This window comes from Glycine max, chromosome 14 (genome assembly GCF_000004515.6).
Source record: "Glycine max cultivar Williams 82 chromosome 14, Glycine_max_v4.0, whole genome shotgun sequence".
In the NCBI taxonomy this organism is placed as follows: Eukaryota; Viridiplantae; Streptophyta; class Magnoliopsida; order Fabales; family Fabaceae; genus Glycine; species Glycine max.
Window position 1 is genome coordinate 28685236 of NC_038250.2, and position 6207 is coordinate 28691442.

The 6207-nt window shown below is 38.1% G+C and overlaps 1 pseudogene; it reads left to right on the forward strand.

The window, feature by feature from the left end:
* The first annotated feature begins 1171 nt into the window (after positions 1–1171).
* Positions 1172–3458, forward strand: LOC121173447 (7-deoxyloganetin glucosyltransferase-like; annotated as a pseudogene).
* The last annotated feature ends 2749 nt before the right edge of the window (positions 3459–6207 follow it).

The following is a 6207-nucleotide window of genomic DNA, read 5'->3' on the forward strand; positions in this document are numbered from 1 at the left end:
ACTTCTTTCTGAAGCAAATTGCAAGAACTGTTCGACCCATCCTCATATTCTGGGCTCATGCGACTTTCATTCATCCAACTTCGATCCATCTAAGCAATTCCATGCATGAAAATCTCACTTTTTTATTTATAGGTGTGGCCCTATCCCATTTAGGAAAGCTGTCTTTTATGTTAGCTTCAAACATCAGGGTTACCATTATTTACAAAAATTTGACTAAATTTCGGCAGCATTTCGCATTGGTCTCCAAGTACACGACATGACATTGGTGAAATGAATTTCCCGATAATCAAGTATGCACTCAGAGAACAACTTGAAATGCATTGAACCGAAATTTAATCAAATTAATGAAAATAATAATAACCTTCACGAATGAATCTAACATAAAAATACTAGTCTCCCCAAACTGTCCAAACGGACAATTCAAGACTAAATACAATGACTAATGCAAACTGTTCGCAAGAGTCATTGCATTCAGTCTCAAATGGGAATCTAAGGTTCACTCAGCATGAACAACAGTTGTTTATATAGCAAATTAGACTGATCACATACAACAACATACAAAAGGTAAAATTCAATTACAGACAAATATAGACATCAGTAGTTGTTTATGTAACTAATTTCAAATGCTGGGTTTCAAGGGTGCTTATGCTTTATTATTGTAGTTGGGTATATGTGTGTGTGTGTGTGTGTGTGTGTCATGAGGGTTTGTGTGTATCATGAGGATGTATGTAGTTGTCATGCTAGTAAAATTTGAGGGCAAACTAGTGATCAATGTTGTTTTGTGTGATTACAGATTATGGAAATCTATCCACTATTGCTTTAATTCTGAAGGACCCTGTTACTGTGAAGGAGAGGAGGGAACGTTTTCTGTAGGGTTTGGGCTTAGCTGATTCTACAAACCAACTATCTTGTGCCTAAAAGCAAGGATGAAATCCTCACCTTATGACTGCCCTTGAGCTTCCTGTGAGTGATTGGGAGGACAAATGGATTGATGTGTACTTCGACATAAGTTCAAAGTTGCTAGACATTTGCAATGCATTTGGCTCTGAGCTGTCACGTCTGAACCAGGGAAACCTTTCTTTTAACTGTGCACTGCACAATTTAGACTGTTTTATTTTGTTTTGCTCAGCGAAAATAGATAATATATGTGCGAGAGCCAAAGGGCAGGAAGATGAAGACAATCTTTGGACATTGTGTTCTGGTAAAAGACATATCAGTTTCGAAAGCAGCTCAAATTCTCACAAAGTTTGTCTCTGCTGACAATGGTACTTCTGATGTCATCAATGCATATCTCCACCGAGCTTCTGCATCTTTCAATGAGTTCAAGCAGCTCCACAAGGAGCTTGGATCATCTGACTCATATGAAGCACAAAAGGCACAGAACAGAGAATGGTAATGACAGTGGGAAGGTAGTGGGAAATTCTTTTCAAAGTGTTGATATTAACAAGGAGCTCAGCCTTTGGCATGTGAAATTTGATCAGTTCAAAAGGCAACAAAGTGGCAGTGGGAATGCTGATGGTGAAAATTTTAGTCAACAAGAAGAAGAAGAAAATGTGGATGGGGGTGAAATGCATAAGAAGAAGAAAAAGAAGAAGCAGGAAGTTGAGTCCTTGCACAACATAGATAGCACCGTTAAATTTGGAGTGAGGGAAGCTGATGGAAAGCATGTTAGTTTTAGGATCCCTAGAATTGAGAAATGTAGTTCTATGTTAGATAATCTTGTGGGCTCACTAGATCTTCCTAAGGTTAATAATTCTGCCAAAGGAAAGGTTTTGATGGGCTATAGATTTTAGAATGTTGCAGAATCTTGTAAATGAGGAAATTAGAGTAAGATTTTCTGGTGGTTAAATTTCCGCCTGAAAGATCTGCCTAGCTTTATAAGGACAATAGATCCAAATGATTTCATGCTAGAATATTTAATTGAAGTAGCGGCTAGAGTTCGCAGTGCCTCTGCTATTGTGTTTGATACTTTTGATGAACTTGAGAGAAATGCAATGAATGGTCTCTCCTCTATGCTCCCTTTTCTTTGTACCATTGGTCTTTTCCCTTTACTTTTAAATCAAAGTCCACAAAACAACTTCGCATCTTTAGGTTCCAATCTTTGGAAGGAAGATCCAAAGTGTCTTGAATGGCTAGAATCCAAGGAATCAGAATCCGTTGTTTATGTGAATTTTGGCAGCATCACAGTTATGTCAGCAGAACAACTCTTGGAGTTTGCTTGGGGTTTGGCCAACAGCAAGAAACCCTTTTTGTGGATCATTAGGCCTGACCTTCTCATTGGAGGTTCAGTGATTTTGTCATCTGAGTTTGTGAATGAAACTAAAGATAGAAGCCTAATAGCAAGTTAGTGTCCACAGGAGCAAGTGTTGAACCATCGTTGGTGGATTCTTGACTCATTATGGATGGAACTCAACCACTGAAAGTGTTTATGCTGGAGTACCAATGCTGTGTTGGCCATTCTTTGCAGACCAGCCAACAAACTGCAGATATATCTACAATGAATGGGAAATTGGGATTGAAATTGATACCAATGTGAAGAGAGAAGAGGTGGAGAAGCTGGTGAATGACTTGATGGTGGGTGGGTGTGTGTGTGTGTTTGTGTGTCTGTGGTGTTGTGTGTGTGTGTGTGTGTGTCGCTGTGTGTGTGTGTGTGTGTGTGGTTGTGTGTGTGTATGTGGGTGTGTGTGTATGTGTGTGTGTGGGTCTGTGGGTGTGTGTGTATGTGTGTGTGTGGGTCTGTGGGTGTGTGTGTGTGTGGTTGTGTGTGTGTGTATGTGGGTGTGTGTGGGTCTATGGGGGTGTGTGTGTGTGTGGTTGTGTGTGTGTATGTAGGTGTGTGTGTGTGTGGCTGTGTGTGTGTGTCAACAGCACAAGATGGATTTCAAAAATAGCTTTAGGGGAGGACTATTGACAGATAGTCATTAGATGTTAGATAAGTTAGTCAAACAAATACAACAATTTATCTACCAAACAAATACAACAGTATATGTGTATATAAATGCTAGGACAAATGTCAAAACAGTAGTCTATCATAATACATATAAAGATAGTAGACCGTACATACGTACCTGGAGTTGCTATAATCAAAGAGCTTCCACAGCAACGCCAATTAGCAGTAGTAAATGATAACCCTAAAAAAAACCATACAGAAATTAGCCACAGTGTATTTAAAGCCTTTTATCAACAATATGACTCTCACTTCATGGTCATACATTGACTCTCAGAAGACATTATACTGAGAATGTATTTAAAGCCTTTTTCAGCAATGTGCACCTTTTGCCACAAAATGAGGAACTTTTATACTGAGCAAGGAGAGATTGAACAGTGAACTGAGAGAACAACGGAGCAGAAGCTACGACAACACTTTAGTGGTGAACCAAGGTGAAAAATGGAAGGGTTTCTTTCTGGGTTTGGAAAAAGACCCCTCACAATTCACAGTGCTGGCTATGGTGAAGTAGTTAAAGTCTGATGCACAGGTGAGGCATCACTAATGACCTGTTATAGGAGGTAATAGCTGGTTACATGAAAATTATAAAATTTGCAAATGAGGATCTCATATGTTCATCCTATACTGTTCATTTGTCTTCTTCCAAAGACATTACCTCTGAATCCTTTCTATCACATTCAACACAAACTACACTGATTTCAAAGTACCAAGTTTGATTTGTAAGAAAAATAAGTTCATAATACAACTTTCCAAGAAAATTTCAATTCATTCTCAGTCATTCTATCAAACAGTTCATGGACAATTTTTAATTTGGTATATTTAACGCATGTATGAACCACTGAAGCCATCATAATGAAATCAAAAGACATTAATTTATGCTTGTACACAAAACCTTTCACATGGTTCCCAAATTGAATACAACATTTGTCCTCGGAACCTTACTATACAAATCAAGAAAATGAAGAAATTAACAATGCTATAAAGCCGATCGATGAACAAGGGGAAATTCCACCCAATTGCAAAATTTTCTATTATCTCCATTTCAATTAAAATACAACATCCATAATCAACTTAAACCAGCAGAAAAAGAAAATTCCACTGCAACAATAAAGAAATTCTGGCCAATAAAACCTAAATCTGTAAAGAAAAAAACTTGAATCTATGAATGTCCATCACCTCTTTGTCACAAAATCTCAGATCTATGAATTTGCTTACGGTTTTTGCTACCTTTGTTGAGGCACAACACCTTTGAAGAGAAAATCTTCAAAACCCATATATACAAAAACCAGATTTGAAGAAAACAAAACCAACATCTGAAGAAAAAAGATAACAGATTTGAAGAAGAAAAACCCACTTCAGAGAATCGGTTCAGGCAATGGTGGGAGAAACTCTTTGTTCTTGAGAGCTATGGCTGTGTCGATTATACTCTCAGAAATACAGCCTTTTTCCAGAAATCTATAAACTTCAGAAGACATTATAATGCAATTCAAGGAAAATTCATTGAAGATATATGGGTCCAGCAACCGAAATTGGTTAAGGATGAAGCTGTAAAATTTTTTGCTAGCAAATTCACTGGGGAAAAGCTAACCAGACCTACCTTGGATGAGGTTCAATTCAATATGATTACTCACACACAAAGGGAGGAGCTGACTGCCCCATTTCCTAAGGGCATCAATGCATCTTTTCTGGCCTTAATTCCTAAAACAAACCATCCTCAGTCATTTAATGACTATAAGACCCATCTCCCTCATTGGCTGTATGTATAAAATAATAGCCAAATTATTGGCAAACAGACTAAGGAAAGTGATGCCTGGCCTCATTGATGAAAGACAATCAGCTTCCATAAAGGATAGACACATCCTTCATGGAACTATCATCCTTAATGAGGTAGTAGAGGAAGCTAAAAGGTGTAAGAAGCCAACACTGGTGTTCAAGGTGGATTTCGAAAAGGCCTATGATTCTGTTTCATGGTCATTTCTGGAATATATGCTAGATAGGATGGGTTTCTGCCTTAAATGGAGAAAATGGATCAATGTATGTCTACAATCAGCTACTATATCAATCCTAATAAATGGCAGCCCTACAAAGGAATTTGCCCCCACTAGAGGATTGAGGCAAGGAGACCCTTTAGCCCCTTTGCTTTTTAATATTGTGGCAGAAGACTTGACTGGTATGATGAGGACAACAATAACCAAAGATCTATACAGAAGCTATCTAGTAGGGAAGCAGAAAGAGCCTGTAAACATTCTGCAATATGCAGATGATACGGTGTTTGTGGGAAAAGCCTCATGGGATAATGTCATTGTGTTGACGGCCATGCTTAGGGGTTTTGAAATGGCATCTGGTTTGAAGATTAACTTTTCAAAAAGCCATGTGGGAATTTTTGGAGATGACACTAATTGGGTACATGATGCAGCTCATTTTCTGAACTGTAGACATATGGAGACCCCTTTCTACTATTTGGGGATTCCTATTGGGGCTAAGCCTTCTAGCTGCTTGGTGTGGGAACCACTGATAAAAAAATATGAAGCTAAATTATCTAAATGGAACCAGAAAATCCTATCAATGGCAGGGAAGGTTACTTTGATAAACTCAGTCTTAACTGCTCTACCCATATATCTCCTATCTTTTTAAGATTCCACAAAGAGTAGTTCTGAAATTGATATCCTTGCAAAGGAATTTTCTATGGGGGGGGGGGGTTCTTATGAGCTCAAGAAAATTGCGTGGGTGAAGTGGGATGTCATTTGCCTTCCCAAGGAGGTTGGGGGAATTGGGATCAAGGATATTTCCAGATTTAATGCAGCTTTGATGGGAAGATGGATATGGGCTTTATCCTCTAATCAAAATCAGTTATGGGTCAGAATTTTAACATCCAAATATGGTGGTTGGGCAGATCTTAGTAATGGCAGAGATAAAGTTTGGCACTCCCAATGGTGGAGGGATCTTCGAAAATTATTTCAGCAGCCTGAGTTCAGCTCTATTCATCAGCACATGGTATGGAAGGTAGGGGGTGGGGATAAATGTTGGACAAGTTGCCTCAGATATCTTAAGAAGGGGGGGTTGAATTAAGATATTACAAATTATTTCCCCAGTTAAAAATTCTATTTAACTTTCTATTCAAGTTATTAATTCCCATAATAATGAATTTCTTAAATATTAATTCAAATAGAACAATTTGAATATGAATATAAAACAATAATAAATGAAGGAGTTTAAGGGAAGAGAAAATGCAAACTCAGATTTATACTGGTTCGGCCACA